Below are 19,854 nucleotides of genomic sequence, written 5' to 3'. Positions count from 1 at the left end.
ATCATAAGGTTCACTAGATTTCCAATGGGATCCATGACACAGAAAAAAGAACGCCTCATCTTGAAGTATACTTTCCCTAAGTTGCTGCACCATACTAATCTAAAAGCTAATAAAACATCACCATTTTCCTTGATTTACTTTCCTTTGGGTATTTGCTAGGAAGAGTGAAAACACATTGGGCTCTCAATGATAGCTCTTGTTTTCAGCACTCATCTATCTCTAGAAAAGCTGCAGTTTTCAGTCTTAGCTCCAACAAATTTCCAAAGGTCCTCTAACTGTAATTCTTCTCAACCATCACTGGCAATGGGGAAGTCAAAATTCTGAATCCTTTCAATTCAATAGGGTGACATTTCAGTAAGTTTAAAGTCTTTCTTGAAAGTAGATTAATTAATACTGGGATTGAAATGTATTTTAGAAAATGGCAATTTGGATATTGCATAACAGGGTCCCAGTGGTGTCATTCATTGAATTACTAAAAAGATTAACAGGGGTTCTTTATTGATTAGAGCTGTACTTTTATATCTTGTATAGATAGAACATATCTTTTTTAACAACCTAAACAAAACAATTGAAATCTCACTGGATTGCATTTTTTCTGTTATTATTACTTGAGTATGTATAAGTGATGGGCAGAAGAAAGAACAACAAATCCTATAAAGTTAATAATAATTTCTAGGATCTCTCACATACACATACACCTTTTAATTTTGAACCCCATTAGCTTGGTAAAATACTCAGAGCCTGGAATAAAAGTATAAAATTATATGACAATGCCTGAATAAATCGCACTCTAAGTTATAAATTGTCTTTTGTGTACTATTGGAATGATACCTCTCTAGCTCCCTCTTATTATTTGTCCTTAGACATCTTATATAATTCTGACACAAGAAATATGTTAAAAGTTAAAAAAATCAAATCTGTTCACCCTATGAAAGTTTTATAGAATAGCTTAAAACTGAGAGGAAGATCTATCTTATTTTGATTTTTGTATCTTTAGAGATTAAAGTTTCATAGAATAGCTTAAAACTGAGAGGAAGATCTATCTTATTTTGATTTTTGTATCTTTAGAGATTAAAGTTTCATAGAATAGCTTAAAACTGAGAGGAAGATCTATCTTATTTTGATTTTTGTATCTATAGAGATTAGCACTGTGACTGATACACAATAGATGTTGGATATTGATCATGGTTCTATGGATGGGATACCTTTACTAAAAAAACTAGAAAGCTTATTTTTTTAGTTTATGTTCACAAATATCAGGATGATTGATAATTATTTTATATTTTATTTTGCTTAGGTCATAGTGCCCCACGAAACCAAAACCTATTGGGTAAAATTTTTGGAAGTTGGAGTAATTTATTTTGAAATAATAAACATACTACCAGTATCAAATGTCATTCCAGACAGTAATGTTTAACAATGGAAGTTGAGTCAAGTCATTGAAATGAGTCATTGAGGTTTAATTGTTCATTTTGTAGGTTGAAAAATAATCCAGCAATCACTAAGCATTTATTAGACATTACTATATATTATACACAATTTTAGTCTCTAAAGCTAGATAGTTCTTGCCCTCAGTTACTTCTCTGTATATTCTATAGAAAATGTCATAGTGTGACTGAGTTTTCTTTAACTTTTAAAAATGATTTAAGGATATTTGTTGTAACAAAATCATATAAGATGTCTAAAGCTTCTTCAAGTGATAAAATTACATTTTTTCTAGTGCATATGTTATGATTCTTCCATGTTATTCACTCAAACAAGCAACCATTTATTCAACATTATATGCAAGGCTCTATTTTAATATTATTTAATTAAGTCAAACTAAGGTAATTGGCTTTTTAACAAGTAGGTAAACACTAGACTAGGAGTTGGGGGGTCATAAGTTTAAGTTTCAGCTCTGCAGTTAGCTGATAATTTTACTCTTCAGAAAATTATATGTAGATATAGATACATATCTATATAGATATAGATATATACATATATGTGTGTGTATTATATATGTATGTACATGTGTATATATTTATATAACGCATATACATATTTGGGTATATAAATATGTGTGTATGTATTTAAAGCCTTTCCATTAATTTTATATAGAGGATATAAACAATATACACTGTGTGTCTTTCTCCTTTATTTTCTTTTTTAGGACCTCTGGTACTAATTCCTGACTAGCCTGTCTCTTTTCCCCATCTTGCCTGTCCTCAATAATACATTAATACAACTGCTATAGAACAACTCATTTTCGTAACATGGGATAGACTACTGATTTATCTTTCTGCTGCTCTTTGGGTTTGATGATGTTATCATAACACTTTGCTTCATTTTCATTTTCTGTCTTTTTATTCACATTTTTAAAATGGCTCATCACAATGCCTCAGGCAACCAGGAAAAAAATATAAAAACCTAGGATGTCATTCATATGTTTTATTGATAGTCATCAATGTTACAAAGATCTTTTTGTTTTCCTACCAGGTAATTATGAGGGAAATATACAAATTTAAAGCATTAGATGATTTATTCACCAGAGAATAAAAAGAAGTGGAGAATATGACTGAGGAAATGACAAAAAATCAAAACTATGGTATTGTATAATTGATCAAAAGGTATTATGAGTCCTCAGTAAATGCAAATTAGTTATCCTAACTAATCACATGCTTAAATAGCACAGGTTACTTACGATTACTATGAATCCTCCTTTAAGCAGTATGCTATATATGTATATATATATATATATATATACACACACACATATAATTTGATTTGACAATGTTTAAAATACATGAACTTAACAAAATTTTCATTTTAAAATATGCACCATACTATGGAAGTCAAAGTTATTTTCCTGACTACTGTGCTTATTCAGAAAATGAAAAAGAAATAGATTAAAATACAAATTAGCAAACTCTAAACACAAGAGCAGTTCAACTCTTCTCTCTTTAATTTGAATTTTTGGATTGCTACTATCAATATCCCATCATCTCACTCAGACTAGATTTAATCACAGTGATTTGATCACAAGATCCTTTAAGCAAATGGAATTTTATTTTTAAGAGAATGGTGGCTTAACTTGTAAGTGAATAAGGAATTTTTAAAAGTTATAACTTTTGTTTATAACTGCTAGTGAAGATTCTCTCTTACCTCTTTTTGGAACTTCTAAAACAAAGACTGGGGTTGATGAGAAGCCTTAAGATATATCTTCACATATCAAATAATAACACAAGAATAAAATGAAACCAAGCTAAATGTTTTCCCTATAGCAAATCTTACTGAATAAACTCCACCTAAAGGGATGAATCTGCCTAGAATAGCAAGTTCTAGTCAAATACAACATGGCTTATGCTAAAGACTATTTTACATAAAATTCTTCTTATTTGTATGGTTCCTACAAGTGGAGGAAGGACTGAGTTGCAATATATAATTAACTTCGCTTAACTATTTTAGTCATCATTTCAATTTTTCATGAAAAAGGCATTAGAAAAAAGTGATGAGGAGGAAACCCTGGCTTCCCCCTTTAATTTATTATTGTTCTGCCCTATACTTTATATTTCTACTCTAGAGCATTTATAGAAGATTTATTTTTGTTTTGTTTTCCATTTTATTTTCCATTTTCTATATTCAGAATTTTATATATACCCAACAAAACAAGCACTTCCTTATACAATATAGAACAGGTGAAGATTGTATTTGAAAACATGAAACTTTCATATATCTTTATTATCTTGTTTGTTTGTCTTTTTAAGTAGATAATAAATTTAACATGCAACTTCTAAAACTATCCTCCTTACCCATGATTCTTTCTTGCTTTAAGCTTTCTTTTTTGTTTTTGTTTCTTTTTGTTTTGGAGGGGGCAATGTTGGATTCTATCTCTAGGGTCTCTCTCCCTCCCACTTCCCCAAACTTAGGGAAAAGAAAAAGTTGTGTAACACATATGTACAACCAAACAAAACAAATGCTGCTATTGTCCATGTTCCAAAAATTTCTGCCTTTTGAGCCTATTTCCTCTCTGTCAGAAGGTAGGAAGATTGCTTCCTTATCAACTTGTGACTGGCCCATTCCTTGATCAGCTTTTAAGTCTTTTAGATTTATTTGTCTTTATACTGTTTTTGTTATTGTATAAATATTTCTCCTGTTTTGTTAATTGCACTCTACCAAAGTTTATGGAATTTCTTATGTTCTTCTCTGAAACCATCCCTTTCATCATAACTTATGTCATGCTAATATTCTCTTATAATCACAGAGAGTTTGCATAAGAATGAGAACACTTTTGGAAGACTGAAAGAGCCATTTGAAATCATCTATTCCAAATCCCTCACGTAACCAATAAATAATTTTAGATCCAAAGAGATCAATGGATCTAAGATGACACAGGGAGTAATGGACAAAACCAGGACTAGAAGTCAGGTCTAATGATCTCCACTTCACTATTAATTTCTAATATCCAACAGCTATATGTTTCCAAGAATTCTAGCTGGTCATAGATTGTTGATAACAACAGGAGAGAGAGATAGAAAGAGAGAGAGAGGAATGGAGAGGCATGGAGATAGAGAGACCAGGACAGAGAGACAATAAGACATAGAAGGAGAGAGGAAGAGGGACACAGATAGATTAAGATTAAGAGATAGAGACAGAGAGACATAGTCACAGTGAAAGAGTGAGTACCAGTGAGTACATCATTTTCCTTTGGGGTCAAGAAAACTTGTGATAAATATTCAAGCATTGCCAATTGAATATGGACAAGTTATTTAACTTCTTAATGTCCTAAATGTTATATAAGCTATCTATCTATCAATCTTATTGATAAATTGTTAATTGATAAATCTAGCAGAAAAAGTTTTTGTACAAGGATTTCCCCACACTTATAGATCCATAGGTTTGAACCAAAAACTGAAGTTAAAAAAAATCTTTACAAAGTGATAGATTTGTAAAATGTTTTCTTCATATTGGTAGAACAAGTATTATTATCTTTATTTTGCAAATTAGGGAAAAATTTCTGAAAGCCTAAGTGATTTGCAAATGAGGGGTTAATTAATATATATTTAATTTGATGTTTCAGTTTTCTGTTGAAATGAAATGAGACATAATATTGTCTGTCCTCCAGATGATCCTAACCTGATTCAAGGTGCTCTGTTTCTGGAATTAGTTTTGTGGAAGTCATTATTATCCTTTTCTCCAAACCCCATAAAGGATGAAAAGTGTCTACTTGCTAAGTAGCAGGCTTCATACACTTAAGAAGTCATGACCTTGATTTTCACAGTGGTCCTGTAGCTTAAGAATATTCCAGATTCCCCAATGCATTTGATCTCTGATCTGCTTGATGTGGCTAAGTCCTCCAATTATGTAGATCACAGTTCCCCCATACCTACTCTGTGATTCTCATCCATTTTCTCACATAAATTAACTATAAAGGATCCATCCACATGATAGCAGCATTTCTTGTGTTTTTCTAACACTACTTAGAGTATATAGAATGTTACTCATTTGCCCTTTGTTTTCATTATGATTGCTCATTTTTTTAAACGTTCTTACATATCTGCTGACATTTTTTAACTACACAAGCCTTCATTGCCTTTTGAATAATCTTCAAATTTAGTTATTTAGAGATATAAATATTCTATAGGCAGAGTTATAATTAACATTTTTTTCAACTGGCAGAAATTGTATGACCCATGCTATCACACCACTCCACTGAGAGTAGGTGTGGGAAGGACACACAGAATTCCGGAATTTCCAATTTTAACTGCATGTTTTTCTACTTAAATGTTAAGCTTAATTATTTTCATTATTAAGGTCCACAGTTATTACTAGTATCCTTTACATTTTGGCATTCAAGGTCAAAACCATGACTCAAAGACATACAAGATCACTGAGAGAATATTCTTTAGTACCAAATCTACTTCTTTTGGAAGGGCATGTGGGACTGGGATATTACAATCCAAACTGGTAGTTTCATTCTACTCAGTGTGAAAGCATATGTGTGTATGTATGTATGTGTGTATGCATGTATATCCTCCTTCATTTTCTTATAACACCTTCCAGTTTTATCCTTAAATGTCCTTGTGAATGACTTTACTTAGTTGGATCTCTTGCCAAGCCCTCATTACACTTGTTTTCCCTTCTATTGCTTTAGACTACTTTATGATGCGATACTGCCCATAATTTCTACCATTCTTCTTTGTCATTGTTCAAATGGTTTTATATTTTAAACAACAGCATTTCCCTTCACTGTGGTATCTATCCACTTAAAAGGGATATCAAGTGTTTGCTAACTGATATGGTTTCTAGGCTGTCTTAGTTTCTATTTTAATGAATTGACTTATACTGGCATACTTGACAAAGGTATTTGCTGCTAAAAGGAAATCTAGAATAGGAAGATAGAATTTGAAGACAGATTACGTTAGATGGTGAGGTCCTCCAGATGATCCTATTAGTGGATTACATTATTTTATTTGTATGAAACCTGAGTACACTACAGAGCCATTACTTCTCAAAAATTTGACTTAACTCTCTATAGATGAAGGAAAAAAAACATGATGGGCAATTCCTTCTGTTTATATTATGGCATACAGTTAGCTAGAGAAATTATAGAGTTCATGTGTCAGTACTTATAAATATAGAGAAGTTATATGGATAGAAAGAGATGATATAGACCTAAATATATGCCATAATATAGAAAAATAGAATTCTCTATCTATCCACTTGTTACACATATCCACACATTATAACTATCTATCTATCTATCTATCTATCTATCTATCTATCTATCTATCTATCTATCTGCATGTGTGTAAATATGTATGTAGGCATATGCACACATACATGCATTCATATATATTGATTGAGATTTGGGCCCAGGGTTAAATGTAGGGGGAGAATTTTTTTTTTTACTAAATCACATAGCTCCTTTAATTATATTAAACTTGTCCCAGAATTAAAGGCCAATCTTTTAAATAACTTTATTTTGTGGGGAATGTTATATAACTCAAAGTCACATAAAACTACAGTCTCCTCTCCAAATAATTAAAAATCATAATCACTTAGAGAACAGTAGAAAGGCATGCAACATATGTGAGTGACCTGTAACATGGCAAATAAAGAACAGAAGTTTGTGGTGTCATTAAACAAATAATTGCAAAAAAAAAAAGAAGAAGAATTTGGTCTCATAAGGATAACAAAGGATAACTAATGCATAGGCCATGCTTCACTGGTATCCTCATGAGGTCAAAACAAAGTCAAGAGGGCCCTGTTACCCCCAGTGTTACTTATGAAAATACATGGAAAAGAATGACAGTATGGTTAGGCATAAATGGGTTGTATTCTGTACTAATGGAAGGAACATTAAGATTAATGGGTCAGAGAATCACAGATTCAGAGTTGGGAGAAACTTTAAAGGCCATCTAATCTCAATATCTCATTTTGTAGACAAGGAAACAGAATCAGAGAGGTATGATCACACAAATAAAATAAGTATCAGGGCCAAGATTCAAACTGAGGATTATAGAGCTATCTGAGAAGTTAATTTATTAGTAAGATGCTTTTTTTCCCCTTACATGGCACCCTTTTTTTAAACACTCCTTCACTTGTTTAAAAAACACTGAGCTCCTACTATGTGCACTGTGTCAGTTGTTATAGAGGCAGCTAGGTGACACAATGGATATAGCACTGGACCTGGAGTCAGGAAGACCTGAGTTCAAATCCAGCCTTAGAAACTTACTAGCTTAATGACTCTGAAAAAAATCACTTAACCTCTGTTTGCCTCATTTTCCTCAAGTGTAAAATGGGAATAATGGCAATACCTACATCACAGGGTTGCTGTGAGGATCAAATAAGATAACATTTGTAAAGAGCTTAGCACAGAGCTTGCAATGTAGTAGGAATTATATAAAGTTTTATTTCCTTTACTTTCCCTATGGAGAATACAAAATCTATAAAACATTGTCCTGACACTCAAAGATCTTATAACTTAGTATGAAGTTACAATCTAGGAATGAAGCTATGTTAAAATTTGAAAAACTAGCATTCTAAATATTTAAGCAAAAACCAAATTGCAGAAGCATCATAGAGTTTAGGCCTATATTTCTTTTTTTAGGGGTAATGAATTAGGAGATTTATCCAATAGAAAGTATCCTAGAGCCCTTACCTCTACCAAATCCCACTTATCCATAACCTTGCTAGAATTGAGTTATGACATAATGAAATCAACTTCATATAGTGATGGACTGACACTCTTGGATACTAAATATGGTCCTATTTTACTATTGCTGTAGAATTGATTAAAAAAAACATATAATCAAATTAAACAATGCATAATAAAATATCATTCCTTTGGCTTCTTGGTCACAACCTCTCCCAGAATCACAGAAGACCAGTACATTATCCAAGGTGATATAGTCCCACACATTCTAGGAAACACACTATTCAACTTATGCAGTGTCCAATTGTCTTATGCAACACAGCACAGTTCCCAAATAATATCAATTCATGTATCCAGTAGCGAAAGTCTTTAGCAGCATATTTCTGTGGACAATAGACCAATTTTAGTCATAAAACCTAAGTTTCATTCTGACTCTGCTAATCATTTTTTTATTTTACCTTGAACGAGTCAGCCTCTCATAGCCTCAGTTTCCTTATATGCAAAATAAAGGAATTAAAGAACCTCAAAGTTCCTTCTAGCTCTAGATGTATGATGCTGCATATGAATCAGGAATTTGTACTCAGGACTTGTTATAGAACTGGTCATAGAACTTAGACTATAGAGGGATGTAGATTTCAGGAGTCTTTCCCAATCCATCTTAATTCTAGTGCCTTTCCTCTTTTCATTATTTCCTATCAATCCTGAAAATAACTTCTTCATACATATTTGTTTATTTGATATCTGCCCATTAGGTTGTGAGCTCCTCAAGGACAAAGACAAACAGTCTTTTGCATTTCTTTGTTTCCCAAAGGCTTAGTACAGTGTCTATTACATAGTAGGTATTTGGTAAATGCTTTTTTGCTGAGGGAATGAAATTCCAAGCCTGAGTTGTCTTGTTGTGATCAGGGTCCTATGATTGATTTTTATCATAACTAGTCCATCACCTATCAGAGTAAGTGGATTCCATGACTGGTATGCTAATACCTTATCCTTCTGACTTTCAGAACTCTATTCATGGAACCTCTCTACTGTAGCCCTCACTTCATTTATTGATGTGTTTAAGTGTTGAAATATCTCTCATTCTTTGTATATGTATATATATATATATATATGTCCATATATATATATACGTATGTATGAGGGAAAGGGAAGAGTAAGAACAGAGAATTTAGAGCAGAAAGCACAAACTAAGTGGAAGTAGCACAAACAGTATCATTCTATAAAGTAACCTAGATGTATGGACTCTAGGAACATAGATTTAAAGCTAAAAGGGAACTTAAAGGCCATTTAAGTCCAACTCATTCATTTTACAGACAAGGAAACTGATGCTAAAGAGGGTAAATTATTTGCTTAGAGATCCAGTTTGGTCTTGTTTTGTTTTTCCTATATTCATTACCTTCAAGGATTCTATTCTTTTCCCCCTCTTCTTATTGCTGCTACATTTGACTTTATAAGGCATACTTCTTGCTGATCTGAGATGGTAAAGGAAAGGGAAACAGTAGTATATGACTTTTTTTGTTTCTAACCTATATGTTTCTCTTCAGCAGCAACCTGTTTTTGTCCTGTTGTTTAATTTGTATGAAAAATGACTGCATAGATCATTTATTAATTGTTTACCATGTGCCAGAAAGTATTGTAAGTGTTAGGTATATAAATGCAGGAAAACAAGACAATTGATATCATCAAGCTATACTTTCCATACTTTTTAATGGAAGTAGATAAAGGGAAGAAGAGAAAAATCAATTTCCCTAACACTAAATGCAATGTTCCCCAAAGTCATCACCAAATAGTCAATTCAGGGGAAAAAATTCTAACTCTAGCCCTAAAATTCAAATATAAACCTTTGCAGCAACCATCCTAGAACATTTTCTGTCATAGAGTCAGCAATAACTTGTTCTTCATTGCCAAAACCTCCAATTACTCACCTCTATACCAACATTAGGCATCAGATTAGGGATTTGTGGGATTGTGTTCCATCCAAAACAGAAAGATTCCTCCAGATTGTTAATACTAATCTTTCTAGAACTATGATGGTTGTAATCTTGATTGTGTTCAATATTACTTCTGTAGCCATTGCAAAGATATTTTCCTTTTATTCTGCTGCTATTTGGGACTTGTATTTTCCAGATGGGGATGCTTGCTCCTTATTCTCCCTTAGGGTAAAAATGAGTCACAAGTTAATAAAATATATTGTAATTTGATGTTGGAATGTAAAATGACCATATATCACATATTAACCTCTAATTGAATGAACCATAAAATATTGACACATACTATTTTGCTTTTCCAGTAGACCCAAAAGATCTTCACTCAAATGTCCAAGTCAATCACATAAGCAGATATTTTTATTTTCTTAGCATCCTAATGTACCTATATAAGCTTCACCTCAATGTGACAAACTATCTGTAATAGTCCTCATATTTCAATCCATCCACATATGCATTTATCCATTTTTCAAAACTTTCTTTTTAGTAGTGATATTCTTTCCTCAGCCATTTGAAGGAAATACGCATTTTGATTCCTGACAAATTAAACTGTTGAGCTTGCTTTCTTTCCCAGACAATCCTATAGCATACCTGAACAGTCTCTTCAGAAGAACCTCTGATGGAGATTCAGAAAGAGTTCCAGAGAAGTTGTATATAGTTGGTAGTGTAGTGAATAGAGCACTAGACTTGGAGTCAAGAAGATGAATGCGAATTTGGCTTCAGGCATTTGATTAGTTTGGTCTTGGGCAAGTCATTTTGAACCTCATGTCTTCATCTATAAAGTGGATATTATAGTACTACTTCCCTTACATGCTTATAGGATTGTTGTAAGGCTCAAAGGAGAATATATGTATGTGAATTTATACATATATATGCACATATATACATATATGTATATTATTTGTATAGCACTTTGAAAACATCAAAGTATTATATGTGTATATTGTCATATTATTTTTATCAAGTAATTTTAGATGACAATAGTTATAAGCCAAGTTTAGTCATTTGTGTTGATTTCTAAATTGTTGATGACATTCATTATTTAAGAGGCATTGTGGCAGTGTAGATTCAGTGTTTGCCTTGTCTTCAGAAACAGCCAAGTTAAAATCCTGCCTCTGATAGTTATTTAGGGTGACAATGTACAAATCATTTGACCTCAACATACCTTAGGCAAATCTCAAGGATTTGACTCTCAGATCATAGATAAGTTGACATCTGCTTTGCTGGAGGGTTCTACCCACATTGAAAACAAGACAAAATAATCTTCAGGTCTTAGTGTATTGAGTTAATAATTAAACATCCCAGTTCCAGAATGCATCCCCTTTTTGGTATTTCTATGCTGTCATATTAATTGCATACCTGAGACCTTTCCATATGGTCATGTAACACAGAACAAAGAGGTAAAAAGTGCTGTTATACTTTGATTTTTCAATGTTCTTTACCCTTATTAAATTTTTTGAGGTTGAAAAGGCTATATAAATGCTAAGTATGATTATTTATTATGCTTTCACACCACTTCCTTTTCCCAAGACTATAAGGATTAACCTTGACTCCATATGTATGAAATAATCAATGCACCACCTCCCTCTCCACTAGCAAACAGAAAACTGTTACAGTTGATAAATATCTCTGTACTGATCCTGCAGCACCGTTATACAAATCAAAAATGTGTAGTGACAGTAAGTTGTGTGTTAATGGTTAGTAATAAAAGGCACATTTAATGATGCTCCTAAGCATTGTGGAATTGCCTGAGGTGCTCAGAGTTTATGACCCAAGTGCAAGTCAGATTATTGTCATTACATTGAGTTTTCTGGATTTTTTATGTGGTTATTATGGACAGTTGGATGTTTATATATATATACATACATATGCATATATATTTATACATGTATGTGTATATATATATATATATATATATAACAAATTCTGTAGCAGGAAGAGAATTGGGGAATAGTGGTGAATAATCTTTTTCCCCTCAATAATAAACCACTATCTTTTAGGGAAATAATTTATATGTTCATTTTTCCATTCTCCTGGATATTTTGGAGAAGTCACCCTAATCCACAGAGAGGCAGAAGCAGAAAGTCAGTAAGGTTGGTAGCCTGTGACTCAGTAGAGAATGTTCAGTAATTTTTCTTCAGCATTAGAATTCATTAGTGAGATAGATTGCTTCATTATGTGGAGTGGCAGTAGTAGTTTAAAAGGAAATTTTCCAGCAAGTTGAAAAAAGTTATCAGACTCTCATTGGAATATTTTTATTTTATTTGGAATTAAATAGCAGCTGATGGAAAGATGAAGAAAATCCTGTGGAATGATAAAGAGTAGGAAGGTGATGATGTAGCAAAAAGAGAGCACTGTTTTTTTGCTATTCCTTCCTGATACCTTTTAACATTCAGGTAAAGCTGTTACACACCTATTTTGAAGGGGGAAAGCTTGCATAAATGTAAATAAGATACTAATACAATAAGCAGATCTGAGAGCATGCTGTAAAGCTGGGATACTATGAGAAGACCTCACTGTTCTTATTGAGCTCAATTAACCAGGTCCAGTTGGACTAAATACTAGGATAGTACAGGAGTGACAGATAGGATTGCTAAGCCTCTGTAAATAATATTTGAAAGATGATGAAAAGCAGCAGGAGAAACACTACTGGACAGAAAAAGGGCAAATGTCCAGATTTTTTAAAGTAAGAGAATAGAGTACACTAACTTAGGACAATGAGTATGGTTTGCATTTTTGGCAAAATTTTAAAAGATATTTGCAAAGGGACAGTTATGGAAAAGCTAGTAAGAGAAAGCAGTAATCATGAAGAGCCAGCAGAGTTTTATTTAGAGCTGGTCATTCAATACTAACCTTATTTATTTTTTGACAAAGTTACTAGATTTGGTAGATCCAAAAAACACCAAAGTTATATTATCCTTCAATTTTAACAAAATGGTTGGTAAAGTCTCTTTTGCTATTCTAGTTTAAAAGATGTAAGGAGGCAATTAAGGGGATTAAAAACTAGATGAATGACTGCAATGTTTGTGTGTCAAACTGGATGGAATTGCTAGTGGAATACCCCTAAGATCAGAGCTTGTTTCTGTTCAGCTTTACATTTTCTGTTGTTGTTATATAAGAGCATAGATTTATCTATGCTTTCATTCATTGGACATTTATGTGTTAGGCACTGAGGATTCAAAGATCAAATGGTCCCTTCCCTCAATGAAATTACCTTTGAGGGAGGAGGGTTAGTTGGCATTGTGTATGTAGCAACATGTACACCAAAAAAGTAAATATGAACTCTGCAAAGAAATTGGAGGTGCTAACAACTGAGGATGGGTGAAAATAAGCTTCATGAAGGAGGTGACACTGGAGCTGAATCTTGAAAGATGCTACAGTTTCTGAGGTAATGATAAGGATGCAGTTCCAGTCAGGCATTGGCAACTCCTTGCAAAGGCACAGAAATCAAAGATAGAAAGTCACAGTAACAGTATTGTATGTCCTTATATTGGGAAGACTATGGTAAAAAAAAATCTAAAATAAGACAATCAGCATTGATTTGGTCTTATTCTTCCAGACTCTATTTCTTCTTCAATAAAAAACAAACAAAAACCTAAAAGTAACTCAGGAGAAAAAAAAAAGCTTTTGTGATCCTAATTTTTTTTATTAATTTTTGATCTAATATTTCTGCAGAAATTTTGAAATTATTTGTAGAGAAATTGGGAATAATGAGAGTTTTTTTCTGGTTTTATTATTCTATAATTCTATTTTTTTTCACTGCACCTTTGACCTATAATCAGAGTTTATAGGGAGTTGTATACATCCTTTCAGTACACTTGGATTTACATAAGGTGACACAGAAAAAGAAATACCTTATCGGAGTGATAGTGAATAACTGACTCAGTTAACTATGTGTGTACATCTTTAAATACCAACCTAGTTAATTCTTGTATTAAATAACACATTTCCATTTTATTCTGGATTATAAAAGCTCAAAAATATTTTGGAATGCTTTGAAATTATTAGATGAAATATTTCATAGAAATATATTATTTTCATACCAAGATATTTTCTGATGATAATTGAACAGTCATGGTTCTGTGGATCAATTGTTTTCTCTAGATCTTCAATTGTTGCCTATTTGTGATCTTTTTTCATATACAATTCTAATGGGCTAGATTACTTGATGTCCTATCCCATAATAGATAAGAAAAAAAGACTCAGGACCAACTTATGTAGTCACATTAATAACAATGAGATATATCAATTCTCTTTGAGGGAGAAGATTTGGTGGAGACACCAATGTTGTAAACCTGAGTGAACAGAAAGATGTACTTTATAATAATAGGGAAGTTTTGAAAGGGATGGGCTTTTAGGAAAACATAATGAGTGTTATTTTGAACCAGTTTTATTTGAGACCCCTATAGGAAATCCATTACAAAATGTCTAATAGGTAGTTGTTGATGTAGGATTTGAACTCAGTAGAGATGACGGCTGAACATATAGATTTGGAAGTCTTCTTCATAGAGATAATTATTGATCCCATGGGAGTTGATGTGATTCCCAAATGAAAAAATACGAATAGAACATGATGTTGATGTACAGCTGTAAATACACAGGGGCCATACTATAGATGAAGAGCTACCAAAGAAGAATAAACAGTGATCGAATAGGTAAAAATAGATCCAAGAGAGGTCAATGTAATGAAAAACCAGAGAAAAGAAAGGACACTAAGGAGGTCATCAGTAGTGTCGTAGTGCTGTGGAGCGGCCAAGAAGAATAAAGATGTAAAAAAAGTTATAACCTATACACCAAAGATATCAAATGAATTTAAAAAACCACACATGAACATACACACAAAAATATTTTAGCAGGTCTTATTGTAGGAGTAAGAAATAGAAAACAAGAAGATTCCCATCAATTGAGGAAAGGTTAAACAAATCATTTTATTTGAATGTAATGAGATATTATAGTGGTGTAAGAAAGGATGAAAAGGATGATTTCAGAGAAACCTGGGAACACTCATATGAAATTATGAAAAGTGAAGTTAGAAGGACCAGGAAAATAATTCATACAATAAAAAAAATTTTAATGACAATGAACTTTGGGAGGCTTAAATACTGTGATGAATAAAATGACCAATCAGGATTCCAAAAGACCGATGATGAAGCATTCTACCTACCTACAGTTTTCATTTTTTTGTTTTTTAAAGGAAGATGTGGAAGCAAGAGAAAAATGATTCTTGTTCATCCAAATGCAACATATGTGAGTTTTCATACTGCCAAATATAATCAGCCTGTCTTATGTTTAAGAATTATAAAGCTTTCCTGAAGGTGAAGCTACCTCTTCAGCAAAACCATTTACTAAAGCCAAAGCATCTTATTGTACCAAACTATTACTACTGAGATGACTTTGCATAAATCTTTTTTACAGGATTTCTTTTATTCCCTATCTCTATTCACCTCCATTCCTTCTAGTCTTGCCCCAGAGAGGGACTCATTACCAAACATTACAATACTTTGCGTTGACATCGTTTCAAAATTTTCTATTTTGAACCAGGTGTGCATGAGGAGGGTAGTGGGTAGTGTGATACAATGTGAACAAGCCTGGTTTTGTTGTCAGAGGATTTAAGTTTGAATCCTCATTCTCACAAATTATAACTTTGTGACTTTAGGCAAGTAATTTACCTTCTCTGGACTCCAGTTTCCTCATTTGTATAATATGTGTGTTGGACTAAATGATCTCTGAAATACCTTCTAGCCCTAAGTCTGTGCTACTATGATCAGGAATACACTTTGACTCCACTGTATAGAAGCATTATGACCCCTTTACTAGGCAGCTAAGTGTTACAGTGGATAGAGTGCCAAGCCTGGCATCAGGAAAACTCATCTTCCTGAGTTCAATTCTGAGCTTAGACACTTACTAGCTATGTGACCCTGAGCAAATCACTTAATTCTGTTTATTTCATTTTCCTCATCTGTGAAATGATATGGAGAAGGGGTGCATTCTGAGAAGATGATGGAGTAAGTCAGAAATTTCCAGGTTCTCCAGATTTTCTCTACAAACAGACAAAAAAAAATCACCACAAAATCAATGTAGAAAAACAAAAATAAAGGGATAAAGAAATCATCCTCCTAAGACATCTTAAGAGAACCTCAGAGAAAACTCCAGGGACTGAGGTTTGGCCAGAGTGAAGTGTAAACACCTCCAGGCCAACTCCACCAAATCAAAAAAAAAGTAGCCCCTTCAAGAATTTTTTTAGAGTATGTGGAATTCCATACTCATGTTTATACAATTTATTTTTTTTAATTTTTTAAATTAATCTATTTTGAATTATCAATAATCACTTCCATAAACTTTTGAGTTTTAAATTCTTACCCTCCCTTCTCACCTCCCTCCCCAAAATGGCATGCAATCTGATATAGGCTATACATATACATTCCTATTAGACATATTTTCACATTAGTGATGTTGTACCCTCAAGAAATTTCAAGTCAGGAATTTTTACTTGACAGACTCAGGAACTTCCACCTCATGAACTTTTATTTCATAAACTTTCATCTAAAGAACAACAGACAGCTGAGTGAGAGAGGATTAAAGGATCACTTGCTGTTTCCAGAAGTCTGGCCTAGTAATGCTGACCAGACATGATCCTGGGCTGTGGTGGTAGAGAAGTAGGTGGAAGTACAAGGCCAATGAATGCTGTACAACTATATTGCAGACAGCAATGACATTTTAGGTACAGTGAGGATGGGGTTTAAGGGAAGAAGAGAGGATTTCCTGAGGTTGAGCCCTAGACAGAATTCAGAAAACAACAGTAAGAAGGACCTATGGCCTAGGTCAACATCACCTAGGACTTGGGACTAAAATTTAATAATATGAAATTAAGTTGATAAAATAAAATAAGATAAATTAAAAATAAGCAAGCAAATTAAAAAGAACTAGACCATTGATAGCTACTTTGGTGTAAAAGAAGATCTGGATTCATATTCAGAGGAAGATAGTGAGGTTAAAAAAAAAGACACTCCTATCTTAAAGAGCAACATCTAATAATCACAAGCCAAAAAAGAAATCTTGAAAGGACTTAAAAAGGAATTCAAAAATCAAATAAGAGATAATGAGGAAAAATGTAAAAAAAAATAAAAGCAATTGAAAAAGTTATTTAAAAGATAGTTAACCAATTAAAAAAAAGAGATACAAAATCTTAAGAAAGAAAATAAAAGGGAATTCAAAAATCAAATAAGATAGAATAAGGAAAATCTAGAAAAAATAAAAGTGAAACAATAAAATTATGAAAAGAAAGTTAACCAACTAGAAAAAAAGAGAAAGAAAATCTTAAGAAAGAAAATAATTCCTTGAGAACTAGAACTGGGTAAGTGGAATCAAATGACATTATAAGACAGCAAGATATAATAAAACTAGAAAAAAGTTAGAAGAGAATCTGAATCATCTCATTAGAAAAACAACTGATCTGGAGAACAGATCAAGGAGAGAAAATATAAGAATTTTTGAAGTACCTGAAAGTTATGATTTAAAAAAAGAATCTGGATATAATATTACAAGAAATTGTTAAGGAAAATTGTCCTGAAGTTCTAGAACAAGAAGTAAAGTAGAAATAGAAAGAATCCACCAATCATCACCTGAAAAGGATCCTAGTAAGAAAACTTACAGGAATACCATGGTCAAGTTTCAAAATTTCCAAATTAAAGATAAAATATTGCAAATAACAACAACAACAAAACAATCTAAATACTGGAGAAAAATAATCAGGATTTCATAAGACCTACTAGCTTCTACACTAGAAGACCATAGGTTTTGGACCATTACATTTCAAATAGCAAAGTAGTTGAGGTTGCATCCAAGAATAACTTATCCAGCAAAGTTGAGTTTAATCCTGAATGAAAAAAAAAAAATGGACAGTATAAGCCAGCATGGAAGCCTACCCTCCAGAGAAAGTAAGCAGCTGAGCCTTGAAGCCCAGTGAAAGCCAGCAGAAGACCTGGAGCCCCAGCACAAAAAACATGGGAAAGTGCAGGACCAGAGTCACCAAGTTATAAAAAAGGCAGAAAAATGAGCAAAAAAAAAAGAAGAGTTTCATTATAGAAAGTTGCTATAGTGATAGGGAGGATCAAGGCATAAAAATAGAAGGGACAATAGTGTCAAAATGGCTACATGTGAAGCCTCAAACAAAAAAATGTAATTTGTTCTTAGGCCCAAAGAGAATTCTTGGGATAACATAAAAAATTATAAAACAAATTAAAGAAGAAAAATGGGGAAAGAAATGAAAGTAGTGCAAAAGAATTATGAAAAAGAGTGAATAACATGGGAAAAGATACACAAAAAATTATGAAGGAAAATAACTCCCTAAAAAATAGAATTTGCTAAATAGAAAGGAAGTACAAAGACTCACTGAAGAAAATAATTCCTTAAAAATTAGAATTGATTGAGTAGAAACTAGTAACAAATAAGACATGGAGCTACAAGAAAACTAAATTTAAAAAAGAAGAAAATGTGAAATTTCTCATTGGAAAAACAACTGACCTAGAAAATAGATCCGGGAGAGATAATAGAAGAATTATTGGACTACCTGAAAGTCATGATTAAAAAAAAAACACAGCTTGGATGGCGTCTTTCAAGAAATTATTATTATTATTATTATTATTAATTTTTTAAGAAGCTTCTTATTTTTATTGTGAGGATCCAGGTTACTTGAGAGGGATGAAATGAGAGGAGTGGATGGCTCCAATACCCAGCCAGCCATGTTTCACAGGCTTGTAGGTGATAGAGAATTCACCCAGGTAGTGTCCAATCATCTCAGGCTTAATTTCTACCTGATTGAAGTTCTTGCCATTATAGACACCCACCATACTTCCCACCATCTCTGGCAGAATGATCATGTCCTGAAGGTGTGTCTTTAAAACCTCGGGTATTTCCATGGGGGGTGCCTCCTTCTTGGCCTTCCTCGGGCACTTCAGGAGGGAATGCTGTTTGCACCACAGTCCCCTGTTCAGTCACCGCCGCTATCGAACGCTGTACAACTTCACAAGCTGTTCATAGGACATATCCATCAGCTGACCCAGGTCCAAGCCATGGTAGGTGAACTTCCAGAAGGTTCGCTTCTTCTTCTGCTCCACTTCCTCCATCTTGTCTGCTGTCAGGAACTCAAGAAATTATTAAAGAAAACTTTCCTGATATATTAGAACCAGAGTGCAAAATAGAAATTGAAAGAATCCATGATCACTGCCTGAAAGAGATCCCAAAATGAAAAATCCCAGGAACATAATAGCCAAATTCTAGAGCTCACAGATCAAGGAGTAAGGATAGCAATCGGTCAAAAAGAAATAATTAAAGTATCATGTTGCTAAAGTCAGGATTACACAGGATTTGGCAGCTCTCACATTAAAGAACTGGAACATTTGGAATATGATATATTGGAAGGCAAAGGCATTAGGATTATAACAAAGAATTGCCTACCCAGCAAAGTTGAATATATTTTTTTTTCAGGGAAAATATTGACATCTAATGAAATACAGGGTTTTCAAGCATTTCTAATGAAAAGACAAGAGCTGAATCAAAAAATTTGACCTTCAAATACAAGACTCAAGGGCAACAAAAACAAAAGGTAAAAAAAAAGAAACAAGAAATAGAAAACATAAGATATCCAGTAAGGTTAATCTGTTTGTATTTCTATGTGGAGACATACTATTTATAACTGTTAACAACTTCATTAGTATAAAAGCATTTAGAAGGAAT

General features: G+C 33.0%; 1 protein-coding gene and 1 pseudogene across 1 annotated transcript in view; one reads left to right on the top strand and one right to left on the bottom strand.

Annotated features, from left to right (window-relative positions):
- The window catches only part of EPHA5 (EPH receptor A5), a 458,275-nt gene that overhangs the window by 308,208 nt on the left and 130,213 nt on the right, over positions 1–19,854 (top strand). The gene's annotated exons all lie outside the window — the stretch shown is intronic.
- LOC114023597 lies at positions 18,807–19,256 on the bottom strand (annotated as a pseudogene).

Source organism: Vombatus ursinus, unplaced genomic scaffold, assembly GCF_900497805.2.
Source record: "Vombatus ursinus unplaced genomic scaffold, bare-nosed wombat genome assembly UNPS02014818.1, whole genome shotgun sequence".
NCBI lineage: Eukaryota > Metazoa > Chordata > Mammalia > Diprotodontia > Vombatidae > Vombatus > Vombatus ursinus.
This window is presented reverse-complemented; position numbering and strand designations above follow the sequence as displayed.